Source organism: Myotis myotis, unplaced genomic scaffold (assembly GCF_014108235.1).
Source record: "Myotis myotis isolate mMyoMyo1 unplaced genomic scaffold, mMyoMyo1.p scaffold_m19_p_2, whole genome shotgun sequence".
Classification (NCBI taxonomy): domain Eukaryota; kingdom Metazoa; phylum Chordata; class Mammalia; order Chiroptera; family Vespertilionidae; genus Myotis; species Myotis myotis.
Genome location: NW_023416324.1, coordinates 145,319,930 through 145,344,595, shown reverse-complemented (window position 1 = coordinate 145,344,595; position 24,666 = coordinate 145,319,930).

Genomic DNA, 24,666 nt, shown 5'->3' with positions numbered 1-24,666 from the left:
TGCCACACGCCTGCCATCGCCTAACAAGGAACGCAGGCGGTGCGTACCCGCATCCTCTCTGGGAGTGGGCGGGGCTGGGTTTCCTGAAGGGCACCAAGGGCACCCTTACATCTCAGCACCGCGGTGCCAGTGCCGGTGCTCTCCTCCAGTGCTGACCCGCAGTAAAAGTGCTCGAATAATTCAGACCCACTGTCTCTGAAAAGGCAGTCCACACCATGTTATATTCCAGCAAATGAGACTCAACCCGAAAAGTGTGATATGGGTAGAACCAGACTTTCACACCACATCTTGAGGACAGTGGTTGTCAGTGTGGTCCCTGGACTGGCAGCACTGGCAGCACCTGGACCGTGTGAGAGGAAAATTCCCTGGCCCCACCCTAGCCCTCCTGAAGTGAAACTCCGGAAACAGGTCCAGCAGTCTGGTTAACAGCCTCCCAGTCTTCTCAGGTATGTTAAAGTGTGAGAGCCAGTGCTTCAGAGATATGAGTCATGATCCTGTTCTGTGGCTATTTATAGAATAACATTTATTCTATCATTCCATATTATGTATTTTCTATACAATCTCATATATATATATATATATATATATATGCCTAAGTGACCTGCCAGCTGGCGGCTATGATGTGCATTGACCACCAGGGAGCAGACACTTAACGCAGGGCTGCCAAGCTGCGGTGACTTGGCAGCTGCGGTTCTCAGGTGACACACCTGGAACCAGAGAGGAGGGAGCCCAATTCCAGGGTGTGTCACTTGAGAACTACCCTCTTGAAATCCAGGACCCCTCAGGGGCTGTCGGAGAGCTGGTTTTGGCCCGATCCCCACAGGCCAGGCCAAGGAACCCCACCAGTGCATGAATCCGTGCACCGGGCCTCTAGTATTCTATAATATTTATTCTCTATTACTTATAGAATACTAGGAATGGTAGAGGAGAACCTACTCAGTTGTTCCCAAAGGTAATAAAGTAGTTACTTTATTATTTCATCACTTTTGGATGAGAATATATGGCTTCTTGTCTTCTCTAAGTTGCTTCAGGAGCCATGGTGAAAATCCAAGAAGACCCCCCCCTCCGTGTCAGGCTGATCACTGCCGTGGTGTCTGTGAGGCCCAAATCAGTTAACCTTAGCCTTGCTAAAGATGCATGACATCTCATGCAGTAACGCTTTCCTAGAGGCAGTGCTGCTGCGTGTCGATATCAGGTCATTGTGCTGTGGCTGTGAAAGTTCATCAAGACCCACATAAAGGAAAATTTTGTCCAACAACGAACAACCACTTCCAGATGTCATGGATTTGGGGCAGAGACAGGTAGTAGACCGAGATCCTATGGCACTCTTCTTTTCTGCCATTCAAACTTTACTTAGAAAATGTGAGTTTCCTTCCCTATTAAAAGGAGGACCCATGGTTTCCACTTAAATAAAATAGCCTCTCAATTCAATACTCTCAAAGCTATTAAGCTAATGTTAGTACAGTGCTTCTGGGCTTACACATATAAAGAGCTTAATGACAGCATGTGTAGTATTATTACAAACAACAGGAAGCAAAAATGTCAGGGCATGCAAAACCCACAAATCAAATATCTCATTGTTCTCCTTGACACATTTACTCCACTCCACAGGTGCCATTAGTCCCAGGAAGCTGACCTATAATTTCTTTAATCATAACTATCCAGTGTTGTAGCTCCAAAGGTGAGATTTCCTTTTCTTCTAATGTTTAGTAGCAAAGATTTCTACAGTCATGTTTCTTATACAGCAGTAGTAAGACAATGAATAAAAATGTGATTCTGAGATCTTTTGGATGCCATGTAATATAATCCATAATCATCATCGTGTCTTTCATTGGGTTATTTTTCCAAGAGAAGATTCCAGAATTTATTGTAGTGGCAATTATTATGAACATGTAGGAGTATCTGTTGAGTGGCTGTGTAATGTGAGGAAGTGGAAGAGGACTAGAAGGAATGCTAAGCTCTCAGGTGTGGTCTCTCTAGCCCTGGTCCTAAAAAAGGTTCTCAACCACATCAAAAGCATCATCTCACTATTCCTAGAACAGGCCTAGAAGACAAAACAGTATTTAAAACTCCTGGATCAATTCTCACAGCAACACTATGATTTCTGTAAGTGCTGCCATCCTAATGCCCACAAGTTTAGGCATGTCAATACATCCTCTACTTAAGCCCCAAGTCTATAGCGGTAGATCAGATGTCCAAGAGTTTCCCAAAGCATCTCAATTTCTGTCCTATTCTCACATCATGTGTAACATTATTTTTGATTAACCCAACAGTTATTCTTAGCCTTCATTTTCCATCCCCACCTTCCAGGATAGAGGTTGAAAAAGTGAGATTGCCCTGTACAGTGTGGCGCAACTGGATGAGTATTGTCCCATGCACCAAAAGGCACATGCCCAGGTTGCAGGATCAATCCCCGGCTGGGGTGCATACAGGCTGCAATTGATTGATGTTTCGTTCTCTCCCTTCCTCTCTCTAAAAAAGCAATAAAAATCTATGTTTTTTTAAAAAGTGAGATTACCTACTTTCCCAGATTCCTTTTCGGCTAGAGGTAAGTAAGCCTATGATCCAGATCTAGCTAATGAACCAAATAGAGGCTTCTGGAAAAGATTTTATTTTCAGTGATATAAAAGATGCAAAAGCCTTTTGCTTCTTCCCATTCATTCTTGTTTAAATGCTGATGTTGGGACATTATGCCCTGACTGTGGGGAAAATCATGTGACCTTGATGGGCAAATTCAGGATGAATTGATTGGGCTGAGGATGGTGAAGTGAAAAAATGGAGAGAACTTGAGTCTCTGGTGGTGTCCCCCAGTCACTGGGTCAAACCTGGAAATGCCTACCTCGAACTCGTTGATACGTAAAAAATGAGATGTCTTTATTGATCAGATGAGTTATCTATTATTTGTAACCCAAGTTATCCCTAATTGAAATATATATCATAGGTCAGAAATTTTCCTTTAATTCTTGGTTTAGAAAATACCAATATACCATGGCAAATCAATAAGTCATATCAAAATTTCCTTTTGATCTTAAAAAAAAAAGAGGAAGAAGAAGCCCTGGCCCATGTTGCTCAGTGGGTTGGGCACTGTCCCATGCATCAAAAGGTGGCCTGTTCCATCCCAGGTAAGAAATATGCCTGGGTTGTTGGCTGGATCCCCAGTATCGAGCATGCAGAAGGCAGCCGATTGATGTTCTGTTCACATCGATGTCTCTCTCCCTCCCTCTCTCTCTGTCTCTCTTCCTCTCTCTCTAAAAATCAATCAATAATATTTTTTAAAATTTCCTTTGCAAAAGTTTTTCTAAGCACATGTTCCATTCTCTCCATTCATGTTGTCACCTTACTTGATATGTGAATCAAAACATAGTTTAGGGACTGAATGTTTGTTTCCTCCCTAAATGTACATGCTAAAGCCCTAAACCTCAGAGTCATGCTATATATTTAGAGATAAGGCTTTTGGAAGGTAATCAGAGCTAGATGAGGTCGTCAGGGTGGGGCCTTGATCCTATGGGATTAGTGCCCCTATAAGAAAAGACACCAGAGAGTTTATGCTCTCTTTCTCTGCCATGTGAGGACGAAGCAAGAAGGCAGGGAGAGAAACTTCACCAGAAACCAGCCTGGCTGGAACACTGATCTTGGATTTTCAGCCTCCAGAACTATGAGAAAGTAAATTACTGTTGTTTAAGCCTTCCAGTCTAGGCATCTTATTATGGCAGCCTCTGCAGACTAACACACCTGTTTGGCCTATAAATCTTTTTGTGTGTAAGTTTAGTGTTAATTTTTATTTTAGAGACATTACAGACAATAAATTAAGAAAAAAATAAAAATAATTGTGAATCACTTGTATATATCAATAACTTCAATTCTAAATTTCTCTGTAAGTAATAAAATTATTATTGTAGTTATTATTGCAAATAAGGAAACTGAAGTTCAGAAATGTTAACTTATAATAGGCTTAAGGTCTCTTTAATAAGGATCAGAAACAGGATAAGCCCCATAATCTGTCTGCGGCAATGAGTCTGCTCTCCCCTCACCTAAATCCTTTTTCTCCACATTCTTAGAGAACTTGGCTTTTTTCATTTATGAAACTTTTTATTACTGTCTTTCAATATAGGCATTTGGATATTCTAAAAGTGTGCACATAATCGCTGACAATATAATGAATATATAGTCAAAAGTTTACTAGTTTACCTTCCTCCCTCCATTTTAAAATTCGAGCTCTTGAGTCTAGGGCCCATAGATCTGAGAAATCATGTCTTTACACTGAGGCACCAACACCTTGAGTGTGTGAGTTTGTGGGTGAAGGGGTGCTTGATGAGAGACTTAAACTCCTGTTGTGGGAAGTATAAGTTTATAACCACTACTCTGAGTTAAGGTTTTTATAACATAAAGATTGATGGGACCTTTACTTTTTTAAATTGTGAAATAAAACTTTAGTAGATGACTAAGGTAAAAAGTTGGGAATAAAATATTTTGTAAAATTGAGTTATTTTTTCACCATTAAAAAATGATAGGGTATAGAATTATGTTCTTGAATAAGATTGTGAGTAGAAATTTGCCATGTTATAAATTCTATAAAACCTTGGTGTACTAAGGATACTTCACAGATGTTAATTGTTATTATTACCTAAAAATACCAGTGGTAAGATTGTTAGACACAATGTTCAATCTAAATCCTAGTAAAAAAAAAAATAGCTAATGTGAAAACAAGGTACCTCACAATTGTATTATTTGCTAAGCTAATCTAGAAGGCGTCTAGATTTATAGTAATTTACAAATACTTTATATATAACATTTATACACACAATACATATAACATACATATTATATATATGTGGCATTTATACACATATAACATTTATTTATATTGGGCTTAAATAAGATAAAAACTAAAAATATCTTTTATCTTATTTCTTAAAAAATATTTGGTATTATTTTAGGTAGATGGTCATAAGAAAGGAGTAAAAAAATAAACCTTCTACTTGAACACGCTGGTACTTTTTTAAAAAACCACCTAGCCCTTGTTCTGACTGCTTAAAAATAAAAATGATTTAGGAGCAAGCAGGTTTGAAGCAATCTTTAAGTCAAGTAGTGTATAAAAGCAATTATAGGGGGTAACATGTTCTATGCTATGTGGGGAAAAGTATATAAAAATGTCAAAATACTAGCAATAAAAAGACTATAAACTTCATCCTCGTGTCCAGTCAGGAAATGAAAGATCTTCATAGAGCCTGTGCTTTGAAAAAGTTGAAGTGCTCTCTGAGTTAAGACATTGTGGGTCAGGTCATTACCACTTCCCAGAGAGGATGAGGGGCAGAAAGAATACACAACATAAAAGTGGTTGTTTTATAACTTTCGTTCCATTTCTTTGTACTTGGGCTTTCATGGGGCAAATAAAAGGCAGACAGGGTTTCTTTCATGCTTCTCTCAGGGCAGGCAAACTCTGGACAAAATGCCAGTGTGGTCACAATGCTCATCTTCCTTCATCATGTGTCCTGAATGTCTTCCCCCCTTTGCTGTGTTGCCCATTCTCTCTGCAACGTTCCAAGGCTGTGGACCCCACCTGAACCTGCCTCCCAGACAGCACCCTTATGCCCAGACACTCTCTCTCCCTGTCCTTCCCCACCAGCATCTACCTGCCCTCAACTCTACTCTCTAAAGTCTTACTAGGTAACTGGCTAAATAGATAAATAATATGAGCTAAATATTTCTCACTGATAAATGACAAAATGTGTTATCCAACCTAGAAGACACCTCATTTTTTAAAAATATATTCATTAATTTCAGAGAGGAAGGGAGAGGGAGAGAGAGATACATCAATGATGAGAATCTGATCGGCTGCCTCCTGTATGCTCCTACTGGGATCAAGGCTGCAACCAGGCATGTGCCCTGACCAAGAATCAAACTGTAACCTACTGGTTCATGGGTTGATGCTCAACCACTAAGCCACACCAGCTGGGCTGAAGACACCTCATTTTAATGTCTTATGCCAAAAACAAAATGACATATAGACATTTCTGGCAAGGCCAAGAAAGGAAACCTCTGCAGACGTTTGAAATATCTCCATTTAAACCTTTTTAGTCATATTTCGAAGCCCTCCGTCACTCAACCAAGAGTTAGCCTGCCAGTCTCACTCCTAGTTCCACCAGAAAAAAAAAACATAAAACACCAGGTCTTAAATCCTGAGGTCTCCTTACCTTAAAAACGTGTTCATACATAAAAATATCTATTTTTTGTTATTCAAGTTGGCCCTTGAACAACACAGGTTTGAACTGGGTAGGTCACCTTGTACGTGGACATTTTTTAATAAATATACAGATGACTCTTTGAATCCCCAGGTTTTGCATCCTTAAATTCAACCAACCACAGATGGAAAACAGTACTTTTGATCCCCAGTTGGGAATCTGTGGATGTCAAAGTCCAACGGTATGCATTGTTTTATGCCATTTTATATAAGGGATTTGAGCATCAAAGATCTTGGTATTTGCAGGAAGTCCTGGAACCAATCCTCCACAGATACTGAGGGACAAATGTAGTTACATTTTTTTGGAAATTAAAAGTTATACACAGATTCTCCACAGTGAGGGAGTCGGCACTTATAACCCCAACATTGTTCAAGGGCCAACTGTATATTTATTAAAAGTTTAATAAACCTAGTCTTTGGGTTTGAGTAATTTAAGGCATTTTTGAGAAGGTTAGCCAACCAAGAAGACAGGGCCCTTGCAAGCATTCAAATCCTGTCTTATAGCAAGGTGCAGGGTACAGAATTATAAAGTGAAAGGTAGGGTGAGGCTGGGAATGGAATGCAGCTACATGCAGTTCTGGAGGTCTGAAGATATTAGCCAGTAGAGGCCCAAGTGGGGTCCCTCAGCCTGGCCAGCAATTGGGGCCAATCAGTGCCGTCACCCAGTCCTGATCAGGACCAATGGGGGCCCACCAGCTGGAAAGGGACCACGGAAGATTGGCTGGCCAGCAGGGGAGAGGCCACGGGAGGGCTCCAGGATGTGTCTGGCCCTGCTAACCTACCAGAGGTCGCAGCATCTGCCCCCTGGCGGTCAGTGAGAGTCATAGCGACTGGTCGAGTGGTTGACCAAACTTAACATATTACACTTTTATTATATTAGCTATTGTCAGGCAAAGAGATGATGTTGATGAGATGACTCTTGGTGTGTCGGTCTGACCGTGCTTATCTGTTCTGCTTGTTGGATTCACAGCTGAGTCACCTCCCTAATTGCTTCACACAGGCCTTGAAAAGGAAACTTAAGAAAAACAACCTCCTATTCACATATAAGAACCTTAACCCTCTATTTACATAAGTATATGTGTTCTAAGATTTAAAATAATATTATTTTTCAGATTAATTCAGGTCCTCTATCTATCAGATTATAGATCCCCCTATCAGTTTGACTCCCCAAAAAAACTTAAGTTTTCCCTCAGTTTCCATGGGGGATTCTCCCAGGACCTCCACAGACAATGGATGCTCAAGATCTCTATATAAATTAGCATAGATCCATACAGATAGTTAGCCTCCACATCTGAGGACTCCCAACCATGGATCAAAAATAGTTCAGCTATTTACTTAAAAAAAAATCTGCATGTAAACGGATCATGCAGTTGATAGGTGTTGTTCAAGGGTCCACTATATAAAAAGGGTGCTGAATTTGTTATGTCTAATCAGGCGGCAAAGAAAGAAGTTGCAATTTAGGTAAGGGATTCAGAATTCTGTCTATGGAAATCAAATAATAAAAAGTTGAAAATTTGGATAAGGATAAAACTTGAAAGACACACATGATACATTGGACTGTGAAACTAAACTTTTTCCCAGCCGAAAATTGCAAGCTTGGAGTCTGCCGGGAATAAAGCAGCTAAAACCACATTATCAGAGTGGCCCAGGTAGTCTCATCCTTGAAGAAGTACCTAGGTCCTGTTCCCAAGCCACATTCCTTACCCTGACCTGGACAAGTATCTGTATCATGGTCCTGGATGTTTAACCAAACAAGCACAGCAGCCTCTCTCTCTTGTTCTCAACTGTATAATTGGCAAATAAAGGCTACAACATGACAATATGGTATGTGTATAGTTTGTGAAATGATTACCACAGTTGGGTTAATTAACACATCCATCACCTCACATAGTTAAGTGTGTGTGTTGAGAGCACTGAAGATCTACTCTCTTACCAAATTTCAAATATACAATGCAGTATTATTAACTATAGTCACCCTGCTAGGCATCAGTTCCCCAGAACTTCTGCCTCTTATAAGGGTTTGTACCATTTGACCAACATTCTCCCTGTTTTATCCACCCCCCTAGCTCCTGGCAACCACCCTTGTATTCTCTTTCTATGAATTGAACTTTTTGTTGTTTTAGATTCTACATATAGTGCAATCATACAGTATTTGTCTTTCTGTCACATATAACAGGCCCTTGCTGATAATCTGCTCCCCTTAGTTGGGTAACTGAATATGCAACTCCAGAAAGGTAAAAATTCAATAGAGTTGCTCTTTTTGTATGAGTGTTTCCTAATTATTGTGTTACTTTGTATATTCTTTATCAGTTTAAGGTGTTATAGATAAGATAATCTGCTTTATTAAACTTATAAATCTGATGTGTTAAATTTACAAGAGTTTTATAAAAATGCACATAAATATCTTGCATGTTACATTTGTAAGTTTGCTTTATTAAGTGTTTGAAATATTTTAATCACTTTATCAAATTGGCAGTGATAATTTGAATTGTCTAAAAAAAACCTAGTTAATAAAATCTCTAAATAGTGTTAACATTTAAGGGTTTAATCCACTACATTTATAGGTTAATTGAGCATTAATTAAATTACAAATAAATGTTTAAAATTATAACAAGATCCTTTGCAAATATAGTGACAGAATTTGTGAGTTCAAAGTAAAGGCTTATAAAACTAGGTTATAAAATGTGTACCTTTTATAAATTAAATATTAACACAAACATAAGGAACTATAAATATTATCTTCAGTGCACCTCTTAGTCACTAAAACCTCAATTACCACCATTAAACACTGAAGAGCAATATAACGTAATGGAGATCACCATAATAGCTACTCCTTGTACTGTACCAACTACATGTCAGTTCTGTGATATATGATAAGTCTGTTCATCTATTTGTTTGTCTTTGATAATAAAAGATAATATAAATAAAGTACCTTGCTCCTTAAGTGTGTGTTGAGCTAAGCTAATCATCTTTTTAAATTTAGGAATATTATTCCACATACTAGTTTGAATTTCTTTGGTCACAAGTAACAGAAAATTGAAGTCAAATTGTTTTAATAATAACAGCAACAACACAATAAGAAGAAAGGGATGTAGTGATCAAGTAATTTAAGAAATCAAGAGATAGAGGAAGTACAGCATTTGAATCTTCCGAAGAGGACAAACTGTCCGCTGTGAGGAGCGCAGGTAACTGGCAGCCACCGGCTACTGGGCACTCAGGGTCCTCTGCTTGTGGTCCCTGAAGCTGGGAGCACACTCTTTCTGAACAGCCGAGTCAGTAAGCACAGCAAGAATCCCAGGCCCTGGGCATTTCTGCTCACTCCAACAAGCAGTCTTTGCTCTAAAGCTCCCTGATGGGTTAGCTAAGACTATAAATCTGCATCCACTAGGCTCCCGCTGCCCAACCCTGTTTCCCCCCAAAACACACACACTTTTGCTTTCACCGATGTTAGACTTGCATCAAGGATTAAAGGCTTTCACTGCCCAATGTGCTCCTTCCTCCACCTTTATCTTTCACCAGCAGTACCCCAGTATATCTTGGACACTGGCAGCTCCATCTCTGTGTCTGCTTACTGGAGAGCCTGAACGGACACTTCGGCAAGGTTCATGCAGTTTAATGATGCCATGCAGCCCACTGTCTTTCTGTCTCTCTGCTCTGCCTTCCCCAGTGGCAGAGTCACCCCGAGGCTGTCACTCTTCATGGTAGCATCATGGCCACAAGCATCACCTGGAGCTAACTGCTTCCTCATTCACAGTCAGTGAAAGAAGAAGGCATCTTTTTGTATCATTCATGAGTGAGACAATAATTTTCTTCTCCAAATGCTTCTCCTCAAACATCCCCTTTCTGCCCTTTTGAGTCAGTTTGAGTCATAATCCTATTCTAGCCCCACCATCAGGACTAGAGCCCATCCTTGGAGCTGCTAACCAGTCTGCAAGGCTAGGAAGCCCTGGGTTCCATTAAAAGGAAATGGAGAGAATGAACCCTGGGGATGCAATCACTACATTTCCCTGTGTAGTATGTAGTTTCTCTTAAGAAGATGAAACAAGCTATGAGGCCCAGAAGAGTAAAGTTTTGAAATCAACCCTTCCTGTGGTTAACTTGTCATTGCAACTGGCCTGGTGTGAGACAACAATCAAGGCTAGCTGCACAAGATACTTGCTCCTATGAACACCACCTGTGCAGGACCCTTATTTTGCAATTACTGGGATGCTTTTGCACAGTTAACAAACTTTTTCTGTCTTTTCCTAACTAATTTTGAGCCTCAGAAGTTTTCCTCTGAAGTAAACAGTATACCCTAGTTTACTTTAATCCTCAGGAATATTTTATGCATTTTGGCTATTTGCAACTACTTTATAAAAATGGTCACATATTAGCTAGGTTCTTCGTTCCAAATTAAAAGGGTAAGCATCCTTGAACACTATCTATATCACATCAGAGAATTAGCCCCATGAAGACACTGCTCCTGCCAGCAATGGGCATAGACACCAGAGCATAAACTGCTGACAATGCAGGCAGTAGAAGCCAAAAGCTGCCACTGGAAGTGTGGGCCCTGCAGCCTCTGGAAGCTGGATGTCCTGTCACCTCTGCCCCAGACTTGCCAGAGTAGATTCAGTAGGGTTCTTCCTTCTTTAAGTCATTGGTTCCCATGAAGCCAGGGTCCAGTGCATCTGATTAGCAGAGCCTGCATCCTGAGCCCTGGCTGCGAGGGAAGCGGTGGGCAGAGAGCTGCTGCCAATTTCAGCTTTTAGAATGGGAAGTGAGCTCTGCCTTCACACCATGGAAGATTCCAGATGCTGGATTCTTTGTTCTGCTAGAGTATCCTGTGTGTGATCCTCAGAAGGACTTTATGAGTTTTCTTTAGTATCTAAATTCTGTGAAGAATACACTCGTGCTCAGATGTCTTAGCAAGGCAAGTGTCAGAGCTGTCAACAGTCCCATTCAGTTTGGACTTTTGGGGGAAAGCTGGCTTCTGTATTAATAACAACATTTGTAATCTCTTTCGTTTTTGTTACTAAGACAGAAATATATTGCCTTGACTAATACTAAACCCATAGACTTTGTATAGAGCACTTGCCACTGTTATCTCACCATTCCTATGAACATTCATCTCGGAAAGATTCAATTCAACTCAGCAAATGTTTATTCAGCTCCTAATAAATGCAAGGCCTTGTACTAGGCAATAAAGGAGGACAAATTAGTCTTAAATTGTCACTGTGGTGACTACTGCCTTGTTATTTTAATTCTTCATCATAGAAAAATTGAGTATTAACTATTCATGATTTACTTCTACATTTCACTGTCAATTTTCCATTACTTCCAGAAGAGCTCCCAAGTCTCCACAGTACATTTTTAGAAGTTAATCTTTACTGCAATTTCTCTCTTATTCATATTATGAATACCATTTTGGAATCCAAGTAATAAATATTTGAATATAAAATGCAACTGTTAAAGATGTTAATTATTCATATATAAAATGTATTACTATTATTATTATGACAGAAGAACATTAGAAATTCACAAATGTAAGTATGCATTTGAAGGAGTGTACTGTTTATGCTTACATTAGTGCCAACATGATATGTAGTCGTTGTTAACAGCAGAGGAGCCTGATGAGAAAATACTGATCAGAGCTCTGTTTTAATGCTATTTTAACTGGACAAAAAAGGTAAAGATCATGACTCAGCTTTGAATTGAGTTTTGAATTGACCTCCATTATCATTTTCATATTCAGCCAGTCCTCACTTAATGTCATTGATAGGTTCTTGGAAACTGTGACTTTAAGCGAACCAATTTTACCCTAGGCTAATTGAGTTAAGTTCCTATGGCATATTTCTGGGCACAAAAGCATCACCAAACTTCTAAATAAAGACCCCAAACACTTCTAATATTAAACCTTGCAATAAACATGAACTATACATACATTTAAGAAAGATTAATAACGACAAGTAAGAGAATTCTCTTCCAACCTGCTTATTCCAGGTCAGGGTCACAGGTGGCCAGAGCCTCTCCTAGCACCTCAGGGCACAAGGCACAAACCCACCTTGGACAGGACAGCCCTCCATCGCAGGGTCACTCACACACACCACACACTCAGACTGGGTCAATTCACACACACCAGCTCACCTACCCTGCACATTTTGGGGATGTGGGAAGAAACTAGAATTCCTGGAGTAAACCCACACAGACATAGGAAGAACATGCAAGCTCCACTCGGACAGTGCCTCCCTCCCCACCCCGCCCTCGCTCCCCTGGGAACAGCTGCTTTTTTTCTCATCAACATTATAACAAATGATGTTATTCGTGCTATATTTGCCACTTTGTGATCCATTCTATTTCCCCCAAAGTCAATTCTATAAAGACTTCTCATGTTATACTCTTGAATCCTTTCATTTCTTCATGTGAAATCAAGGCTTGATCACATTCGAGCACAGGGATGAGATCACCCTTTTTAACTTTAATTTCCAAAGTGGTGAGACATTAGTGGGGAATAAGTGAGCAGTAGCTACAGAAGAAGTAATAGTGAAGACCTCGTCTCTGCAGTCAAATGAGCCTGGGTTTCTCCCGCTGGCCAGGTAATTTTAGGCAACTACATAACCTTTTGAGTGTTAGCTTTCATCTCTAAAGAGGAACTTACAATAATACTTTGCACAAATGACCGATGGTGAGGATTAGCTGACATACTATATTTAAATCTCATTGTTATACCATATGTTATTTGCCCAAGAGAAACAAAGACATATGCCATCCCAAAACCTATACACAAATGGGTTCTTTAAGCAGCTTTCTTCACATTGACAAAAACTGGAAGTGACCCAAAATCTCTATCAACTATTGAATGGCTGAATAAAATATGGCACATCTATACTATGAAATTCTAGTCAGCAGTATAAAGAAATGAACAACTGGTGCATGAAATAGCATGAGTAAACCTCAAAAGCATTATGCTAAGTGAAAGAAGGCAGGTTGAACAAGACTGTGCACAAAGACCACAAGGGGGTGCACTAAGAAAGCATTAAAAATGCGGAGACAAAGAAACAGGACACAAATGACAGAAATAGAGGAAAGCAAACTACTGGATACAGAGTTCAAAGCCACACTTTTAAGGTGTTTCAAGAACTGTCTAGAAGCCACCGATAAATTTAGTAAGGCCCTCGAAAAGACTGGTGAAACCGCTGATAAATGTAGTGAGATCCTCAAGAAATCTAGTGATACCCTCGATGTTGTGATAAAGGACCAACTAGAAATTAAGCATACACTGACTGAAATAAAGAATATTTTACAGACTCCCAACAGCAAACTAGAGGATTGCAAGAATCAAGTCAAAGATTTGAAATACAAAGAAGCAAAAAACACCCAACTGGAAAAGCAAAATGAAAAAAGAATCCAAAAATATGAAGATAGTGTAAGGAGCCTCTGGGACAACTTCAAGAGTACCAACATCAGAATTATAGGGGTGCCAGAAGAAGAGAGAGAGCAAGATATTGAAAACCTATTTGAAGAAATAATGACAGAAAACTTCCCCTACCTGGTGAAAGAAATAGACTTACAAGTCCAGGAAGCACAGAGAACCCCAAACAAAAGGAATCCAAAGAGGACCACACCAAGACACATCATAATTAAAATGCCAAGAGCAAAAGACAAACAGAGACTCTTAAAAGCAGCAAGAGAAAGACAGTCAGTTATCTACAAGGGAGTACCCATACGACTGTCAGCTGATGTCTCAACAGAAACTTTGCAGGCCAGAAGGGAGTGGCAAGAAATATTCAAAGTGATGAATGCCAAGAACCTACAACCAAGATTACTTTATCCAGCAAAGCTATCATTCAGAATAGAAGGTCAGATAAAGAGCTTCACAGATAAGAAAAAGCTAAAGGAGCTCATCATCACCAAACCAGCATTATATGAAATGCTGAAAGGTATCCTTTAAGAAGAGGAAGAAGAAGAAAAAGGTAAAGATACAAATTATGAACAACAAATACACATCTATCAACAAGTGAATCTAAAAATCAAGGGAATACATAATCTGATGAACAGAATGAACTGGTGATTATAATAGAATCAGGGGCATAGAAAGGGAATGGACTGACTATTCTTGGGGGGGGAAAGGGGTGTGGGGGATGTGGGAAGAGACTGGACAGTGGGTGGGGAGTAAGGGCGGAGGGTGGGGTGGGAACTGGGTGGAGGGGAGTTGTGGGGTGGGGAAGAGGAACAAATGTAATAATCTGAACAATAAAGATTTAATTAAAAATAAATAAATAGAAAGAAAGAAAGAAAGAAAGAAAGAAAGAAAGAAAGAAAGAAAGAAAGAAAGAGAAAGGAAGGAAGGAAGGAAGGAAGGAAGGAAGGAAGGAAGGAAGGAAGGAAGGAAGGAAGGAAGGAAGTTCAAAAAATAATTCTGTATGATTCCACTTATATGCCATTCTGGAAAAGGCAAAGCTAGAATAACCAAAACAATTCAGTGGTTGTCAGTGTCTAGGGGTGGGGGTTGAAGACTGACAACAAAAAGGCATATGTGAACTTTTTGACATGATGAAAATATTTTATATTTGGATTGGGTAGTAGTAGCACAATTGTAAAACCAGCGGTTTGTCAAAACCAGCGGTTCTCAACTTGTGGGTCGTGACCCTTTTGGGGGTTGAACAACCCTTTCACAGGGATCGCTTAAATACATCCTGCATATCAGATATTTACATTATGATTCATAACAGTAGCAAAATTACAGTTATGAAGTAGCAACGAAAATAATTTTATGGTTGGGGGTCACCACAACATGAGGAACTGTACTAAAGGGTCACGGCATTAGGAGGGTTGAGAACCACTGGTAAAACTCATAGAACTGTATTCTTAAAAGGGTGAATTTTACTATATGTAAATTACAATCTCAATTACATGACCAAAAAAACTCACTAATGATACCATTAAATGTTTATTAAAATTTTTTTAATAAAAACCCTCTTGAATGGCATGCCTAGCACTAAGTTAGCACTTAATGTTAGTTTTATTGTTATTTATTATTATTATTATTATCATCATCATCATTATTACTAGAGGCCTGGTGCATGAAATTTGTGCCCTGGGGGCAAGTCCCTCAGCCCAGCCTGCACCCTCTCCAATCTGGGACCCCTCAGGGGATGTCAGACAGCTTCTCGAAATTCAGGACCGCTGGCTCCTAACCGCTTGCCTGCCTGATTGCCCCTAACCACCTCTGCCTTGCCTGCCTGATCACTCCTAACTGCTCCCCTACTGGCCTGATCTTCCCTAACTGTTCCCCTGCTGGCCTGATTGCCCCTAACCACCTCTGCCTCACCCCACACCCGGGACCCAGGATTCCCTCTTTCAGCCGGTTGCAGGCACCCGGGACCGGGCTTCCCTCCCTCTGGCTGGCCGCAGGCACCCAGGACCCTGGCCAGATTTGCCCGGGCTAGCTGCAGGTGCAGGCATAGCCGCTGGCACCCGGGACCATGGGGCGGGTGGCTCGTCCCTCCTCTGGGCTACAGGTGCAGCCTCTGGCACCCGGGACCGCAGGGACTATGGGGCATGGCATGTGGCTTGTCCTCTCCTGGGCCGCAGCCCCAGCACTGGTTCCCAGGACTGTGGGGCTGGCGGCTTGTCCCTCTCCTGGGCCGCAGCCTGGCTGGTCCCCATTTCTCTCTCCCCAGTGTTGAGTGTCTGAGCTGTTGTGGCATGATGGCATGAGGGCATGATGACCATTTGCATATGAGCTCTTTATTATATAGGATGATTATTATGATTATTATTATTATTATTAAGTTGACAGCAGCATGGAAAAACAAATAAAGGGCTTCTATTTATTGTAAAACAGAGGCTAGGATTTAATCTACTTAAGAGTAGATATTTTTTCTGTTTCTATAGATTCAATATTTTAACTCGTTAAAGTAAAATCTTTTAGCTAGAATGTTGCTAAACAGCAATGATCATTACAAAGAGCAGTTTTGTTGGTCAGGTAGGAGTTGGACACCCAAAGTGCTGTGTGTAATACCACCTCTGGGTGAGGCCAGAGTGACCAAGCCTCTTAGGAATCATCAGGGTCCTTTCCACTTCTCAGACTTGCACATTGTTGACCTTAAACAAATAGACAGCCACGTAGTTCTGCAGCCGATGGGTTTATTTGTGAACAGTCAAGAACTGCAATTCGGGACCTGGGGCCTAATGGTGAGCCATGCGCATGTCCTGAGAAACAAAGGAGAGGAAACTCATGTGGAGAAAAGGACACTGGGAGCTGTTACAAACAGAGCTCTTTCTGTTGGTTCCACCATCAACTGAGGGCATGGGAGATCCCCCTCCTGGCCTCTCGCCTTCATTTTAAATGAGGTTTCTGTTTATTAATTTTTACTGCAACTAGGAACTCAATTTTTATCTGTTCACTTTGAAGTGACAAGGTTATAGGAGCTGATTTACATGAGCTAATCTCCGAAGTCACTTATGTGTACTAGTTGTACCGGTTAATAATGCGGATTTTTTTCAATAGATGGAGTTACACATATGTTGATATATATGCGATTTGATATGTATGCTATTTTGTTGTATTGACAACAAGGTCCAAAACTTCATATGTCACATTTTCTGAAGATGTTAACATCATAGATATTTTTATGCTTAAAAATGTCGAATTTGTGCCAAAAAAGAGCATTTGTAGGAAGTTTTAATTCATTACTTTATTTTGAAGAAAAGTGCTGCTGAAAGTTATCTTATACTTCAGGAAGCTTATGGTGACCATGCTCCATCTCAAGATACTTGTGAATGCTGGTTTAAACGTTTTTAAAGTGATGATTTCAATGTGAAAGACAAAGAAAGTCCAGGTCAACCAAACCGTTTGAAGACCAACAATTACAAACATTATTGGATGAAGATGCTTGTCAAACTCAAAAACAACTTGTAGAAAGATTAAACGTTGCTCAGCAAACAATTTCCGATCTTTTACAAGCAATGGGAAAGATTTTAAAGGAAGGAAAATGGGTGCCACATCAACTGAAAAGACAAATGGAAAACCAAAAAGTCATCAGTAAAATGTTGCTTCAAAGGCATGAAAGAAAGTCTTTTTTGCATCAAATTGTGACTGGCAATCAAAAGTGGATTTATTTTGAGAATCCCAAACACACAGAATCATGAGTTGATCCAGCTCAGCATCAACATCGACTGCAAGGCCAAATTGCTTCGGAAAGAAGACAATGCTCTGCATTTGGTGGGATCTGGAAGGTGTGGTGTATTATGAGCTTCTAAAACCAGGTGAAACCATTAATACTGATCGCTACTGACAACAAATGGGCCAGAAGACATGGCAAAGTAATTTTGCTTCATGATACTGCACCATCATACCCAGACCTTGCTCCTTCAGATTACCAGTTGTTCTGATCGATGGCACATGCACTTTCTGAGCAGCACTTCAAAATATATGAAGAAGTGGAAAATAAAGCACTTTTGGTGTTTCTCTTGAAATTATCATGTTTTCTTTGGATTACAAAATCTGTATTATTAACCGGTTAATACTTAATCCACACTATTAACGGGTTAATAATTAATCCACATTATTAACCAGTTAATACTTAATCTGCACTATTAACCGGTTAATAATTAATCTGCATTATTAACCTTAATAATGCAGATTTTGTAATTTCATGCTGATAATTTCAAGAGAAACATTAAAAGTGCTTTATTCAAAGTAATGTCCATTGCTAGTTACACATTTCCCCCATCTTTCAGGTAATTTGTGGATACTATCCCAATAGAACTTTTCTTGTTTTGAGGCAGACCATTCAGAGAACCACTTCTTCATAAATTTTGAAGTGCTACTCAGAAAACTCATGTGCCAGTGATCAGAACAAGTAATAATCTGAAGGAGCAATACAACACAATAGCATATATATCACATCGCATATATATCAACGTATGTGTAACGCCAACTATTGAAAAAAAATCCGCATTATTAACTGGTACACCTAGTAAAGGTGGCATCACTCACCAGCAGAATTATAATTGCCACTTGGTTGGGACAGTCCTGACTCCAGTGTGCTCATCACAGCTCCCCATGGGCAGGTCCACAGAGAAGCCTGATATGAATCAGCTTCCTGGACAGCAAGGGTGTCAGCACACACAGGAGCAGTTATCCCTGAAGGACACATAATACCAGTCATAGTAAAATCCCTGTCAATCATTCCTGTTTTCATAATTCACCAGAAATGTCTTTGTTTATTGAACAAAGTGCAGGAGAAAAACCAATAAGATCTTGTTGGCAACACTCTTGTGTAGACCCCACGCTCCACATGCTTCTGTCTTTCTTCAGATCTGGCACATTACCCTTGACAGAAGTAGTTACTTGGTTATGTTTAAAATTTTTCAACCAACAAAATTTGAAAATCTAATTGGCTTTATGAAGTGATTCATGAATCAGACAGCATCCCGTCTAGCAACTAGAAGAACTCTCTTAGGGGATGAACAAAAAGAAAAATGTTATAAGAAGGGTGGGCCAAGGGAGTTATTAACAAAAGAAAATAAATAAAGAATTATTTGGAGGCTAGGATATACTCTTTTGCGGGTGGGGAGAGAACATTGCTTGTTTCTATAGAAGATGGAGAGAGCCCACGTGACAAATTACTTCACTGGTGTTGACCAAAAATCTCCAGACCATTTGATTAAGGTTATGATACTGGAAGAGGTTGGAACTTCAATTAGATCAGGTATTAAATTTAGGTTTTATATCATGAGCTTTCAGCATGAGTTATGCCATTTGGGGCCTATGATTTTCTCCTTAATAATTACAGTCACACCTTCTTTCCTGAGATTATGTCTTTATTGAACTTGGTGTCCCCAAGTCACCTCCATCTATACTGAGAGCTTTTATCTCATGTGACTTCTGCAGCTAGTTAACCCCATTACGTTCCTAAGTTTAACAATCAGAGAATGTTTTGATTATATATTGCCCCATAACAAACTAGAGCTTAGTGGTGTAAAACAACAGCAACCTCTCCTGCTTTAGAGGTTGAATGGGCTCAGTTAGGAGGCTTACACTTAGGGTGACTTGTGCAGTTGCATCAAATCATGGCTGGTGCTGAAATAATCTGAATGCTTGCTCCTCACATACCTGGCACATAGGCTGGGAAAACTCAGACAGTTAGAAGTTGGAATGTCTAGAGGCCCCAAGGCATGTTTCTCTCTAGGTGGTGTCTTCAGCATAGCAGCATCAGGGACATCAGACACCTTATACCAGTAGGTGCCTCAGAAGTTCATGTCTTAAGTGAGAGAGAGCCAGGCAGAAGCTGCATTGCCATTTATTACTATGACATTGTGATTTATAACAAGAAATATATTATATTATAGAATATATACAAATATTAACCTTAATATTCTATAATAAGAATATATGTGATACTAGTATATATAATAACATATATTATTTACTAGAGTCCCAGTGCACAAAATTCATGCACTGCAGGGGGGTCCCTCAGCCTGGCCTGTGCCCTCTCACAGTCCAGGAGCCCTTGGGGGATGTCTGACTGCTGCGGAGGCAGGAGAGGCTCTAGCCACCGTCGCTACATTTGCCAGCTGTGAGCCCGGCTTCTGGCTGAGCAGCGCTACCCCTGTGGGAGCCCGCTGACCACCAGGGGGCAGCTCCTGCATTGAGTGTCTGCCCCCTGGTGGTCAGTGAGTATCATAGCAACCAGTCATTCCACCATTCAGTCAATTTGCATATTAGCCTTTTATTATATAGGACTAGAGGCCCGGTGCACAAAAATTTGTGCACTCAGGGGGGTAGGGTGTCCCTCAGCCCGGCCTGTGCCCTCTCGCAGTCTGGGACCCCTTGGGGGATGACCCCCTGCTGGCTTAGTCCCACTCTCTGGGGGATTGAGCCTAAGCTAGCAATCAGACGTCCCTCTGGCAGCCTGGGACCCCTTGGGGGATGTCCACTTGCCAGTGGGGAGCAGGCCTAAGCTGCAGTCTGACATCTGTAGTGCTGCTGAGGAGGTGGGAGGGGCTCCCACCACCACCGCTGTACTGGCAGCCATCAGCCTGGCTTGTGGCTAAGCAGAACTCCCCCTGTGGGAGCGCACTGACCACCAGGGGGTTAGCTCCTGCATTGAGTGTCTGCCCCCTGGTGGTCAGTGTGTGTCATAGTGACCAGTCATTCCCAGTTGTTCTGCTGTTAGGGTCAATTTGCATATCACCCTTTTATTATATAGAATAGAGGCCTGGTGCACGGTGGAGGCCAGCTGGTTTGCCCTGAAGGGTGTCCTGGATCAGGGCGGGGGTCCCGCTGGGGTGCCTGGCCAGCCTGGGTGAGGGGCTGATGACTGTTTTCAGGCTGGTCACACCCCCTTCAGGGTGGGGGTCCCCACTGGGGTGCCTGGCCAGCCTGGGTGAGGGGCTGATGGCTGTTTGCAGGCTGGTCAAGCCGCCCTCCAGTGGGGACCCTCACCCCATGGAGGTTTGGCCAGCCTGGGTGAGGGGCTGATGGCTGTTTTCAGGCTGGCCACACCCCCTTTAGGGTGGGGGGTCCCCACTGGGGTGCCTGACCAGTCTGGATGAGGGGCTGAGGGCTATTTTCAGGCTGGCCAAGCCCGCCGGCAATGGAAGCTCACAGCCTCTCTTTTTTTTTCTTTTTCTTTTTTTATTCTGGGATTTATTTACCTTCTATAATTGACGCTCTGTTGCCTTCAGTGGAGCTCAGAGCCCCGTGGCAGGTGGGAAGCTTGGCTTCCTGCTTGCTCCAGCTCCGTGGCTACCGCCGGCTGGAAGCAGGTATCTGGGGTTCATTTTTCTTCTATAATTGAAACTTTGTTGCCTTCAGTGGAGCTCAGAGCCGGCCAGGAAGCTTGGCTTCCTCCATCACTGGAGCAACCAAGCCTCCTGCTCCGCTCCAGCTATGTGGCCGCCGGCCGCCATCTTGGTTGGGTTAATTTGCATATGGTCACTCTGATTGGCTGGTGGGCGTGGCTTATGGTGTAGCAAAGGTATGGTCAATTTGCATGTTTGTCTTTTATTAGATTAGATAATAATTATCTATACGTACGTTTTCTGTAATGAGAGCAATAAAGGGTTGTTTTGTTAAGCCAATGAGGCAACTTTTGGAAAGCGCCTAAGGATGGAAGCTGGTTTCCAGCCAAGACAACCATTTGATTAGAGGGTTGAAACTTTCATCTCCTCCTCCCCCTCAACACACACACACACACACACACACACACACACCTATGTTCAATGAGGAAGAGGACTAGAGATTAAGTTCAATCACCAATGGCCAATGACATAATCAATCATGCCTATGTAATGAAGCCTCCACAAAAGATTGAGCTTTAGGAGAAACTAAGATGGTGGTATAGGTAAACACCGGGAAATTGCTGCCTCCCACAACAACTTCAAAAATACAATGAAAAGACAAAACGGACATCATCCAGAACTACAGGGAGGCTGGCTGAGTGGAAATTCTACAACTAGAAGAAAAGAGAAAAGCACACTGAGAGCCAGAGGAGGTGCGGAAGTAAAGTGTAGAGGTTCGGAGGCTCGCGCGAGCGCGCGCGGGTGGGAAGGGGCTGGCAGCTGAAGACATGGCTGTCTTTTTGAATCGGGAGGGAGTCACAAACTCCTGACTGGTCTGAACTCCAGTTCTGGGAAGTCTCTGGGGACCCAGGACTCATATGGGGAGAAACTGGACTGTCTGGCAGCAGGCAGAACTCTGAACTTGAGGGCGGCTTTCCCTCAGAGGTGCTTGCAGCAATTAAATTACCAGGACACTGAGACACGCGGCCCCTTAGGGCAGGGCTGAGGATCCGCCATAGCTGCTTGCTCCACCCCTTGATTCCCTGAGACCCCGCCCCACCCAGGCTGCGGCAGAGGCTTTTGCATATGAATGCCCTGGCCCTTTGCAACCTGAAAATTACCTAACAAATTGCAGCTGGGCCAGACAGACCCAGAACTTCCAAGAGAAGGCCCAAGGCCCCATAGCAGCTTGCATTGCTTCACAGCTGGGCCTCATCAGGGCACCTCCAAACTCCAAAAAAGGAAGGGGAATCTGCAGTTCTCTTCGTAGCTCCTGCTGGGTAACCTCAGGAAGAGGCTAAATTAGCACCTCCTTCGATCCAAGAGCCAGTGTACCCAGTTGTCAGAGGGGGACCATTTGGATTACAACTCCTCAGATCCATAAGGGACACACTCAGGGTGCAGACTCAGTGAGCACCAAAGCCCCACTGAAGCAAGTCTTGCCCCAGAGGGGTGTCTTCAGCACAGAAGTTCTCCCACTGCAGACACAGCTGATTCTCACTGCCAATTGGCCTGGAGGTCAATTCCTCCCAGTGATCCTACAACAATCAAGGCATAACTACAACAAGACTGTGCACAAAACCCACAAGGGGGTGCACCAAGAGTGTCCACCTCAGGTAACTGGGGAAGCTGAGCCACTGGGCCCTACAGGACACCTAGCACACAAAACCACTCTACCAACACAGGGAAGCATAAAAAATGCGGAGACAAAGAAACAGGACACAAATGACAGAAATGGAGGAAAGCAAATGACTGGATATAAAGTTCAAAACCATGTTTATAAGGTTTTTCAAGAATTTTATGGAAACCGCTGATAAATTTAGTGAGACCCTGGAGGATATGAAAAAGACTAGAAATTAAGCATACACTGACTGAAATAAAGAATAATATACAGAGATCCAACAGCAGACAAGAGGATCCCAAGAATCAAGTCAAAGATTTGAAATACAAAGAAACAACAAATACCCAACCGAAAAAGAAAAAAGATTCCAAAAATATGAAGATAGTGTAAGGAGCCTCTGGGACAACTTCAAGCGTACCAACATCAGAATTATAGGGGTACCAGAAGGAGAGAGAGGGCAAGATATTGAAAACCTTTTTGAAGAAATAATGACAGAAAACTTCCCCTACCTGGTGAAAGAAATGGACTTACAAGTCCAGGAAGCGCAGAGAACCCCAAACAAAAGGAATCCAAAGAGGACCACACCAAGACACATCATAATTAAAATGCCAAGAGCAAAAGATAAAGAGAAAATCTTAAAAGCAGCAAGAGAAAGACAGCCAGTTACCTACAAGGGAGTACCCATACGACTGTCAGCTGATTTCTCAACAGAAACCATGCAGGCCAGAAGAGAGTGGCAAGAAATATTCAAAGTGATGAATAGCAAGAACCTACAACCAAGATTACTTTATCCAGCAAAGCTATCATTCAGAATAGAAGGTCAGATAAAAAGCTTCACAGATAAGAAAAAGCTAAAGGAGTTCATCACCACCAAACCAGCATTATATGAAATGCTGAAAGGTATTCTTTAAGAAGAGGAAGAAGAAAAAGGAACTCTTACCATTTGCCACAGCATGGATGGAACTGGAGAGCAGATAAATACCACATGATCTCACTCATTTGTGGAATATAATGAACAACATAAACTGATGAACAAGGACTGATCCAGAGATGGAGAGGCATTGATTGGACTGTCAGGCCTTGGAGGGAAGGTAGGGGAGGGTGGGGGTAAGGGGGAAAGATCAACCAAAGGACTTATATGTAAGCATACAGGCCTAACCAATGGACATGGACAACGGGGGGGTGAGGGCATGAGGGGGGGTGTAGGGGGTAACTTGGGGATAAGGACACATATGTAATATCTTAATCAATAAAAAATATATTTTAAAAAAAAAAGAGTGAGCTTTAGAGAGCTTCCTGATTGTTGAACACCTCAAGATTTGGGGAGAGTGACATGCCTGGAGAGGGCAAGGAAGCCCCTTGCCATTGCCCTATGCTTCTCTTCCACCTGGCTGTTGATTCATGTTCTTTAACATATCTATACTAATAATAGCCTAGGGCCATCACATCCAGGAGAGACTACCAAACAGTGGGCCCTTGGCAGCCAAGGCATGCGGGTGGGAAGGGTCTGTGGGCTCTGGGCCTCTGGGTCATGGTAGTGGCAGAGATCTGTGGGCCCCAGGTGGCCGAGGCACACAGGTGGGAAGGGTCTGTGGGCCCCGGGCCTCTGAGGCATGCAGGTGGGAAAGGTCTGTGTGTCAGGAAGTTAATATCCTTATTTTTCTTCATGGTTAGGGCCGTCTTGGCAAATTATACTGGGAACTGGTTAAAAAAATAAGCCTTGGCAGTTAAATGACTACTGGATAAATAGGAAAAGATTTTCCTCCCAGGAGGTATGTGTTTACATTTCATGTGTGTGTGTGGGGGGGGGGGGGGGGGGGGCAGGGACGAGGAGTAATGGGAAATGACACCAAAAGCCTTGGAGACATTCCAGAGGCTTAAACTCAGAGATGATTATCTTTTCTTTCCCCTGCAGACTTGTATTTACTTTTCAAAGGATAGAAACCCAGGAGCTTTTCCCTTCTTTTCCTAAGGGGATTTTGCTTTCATTAGGGTGATTAAGTTTGTTTTCCACCCTCAAGAGGGGAAATTTTAT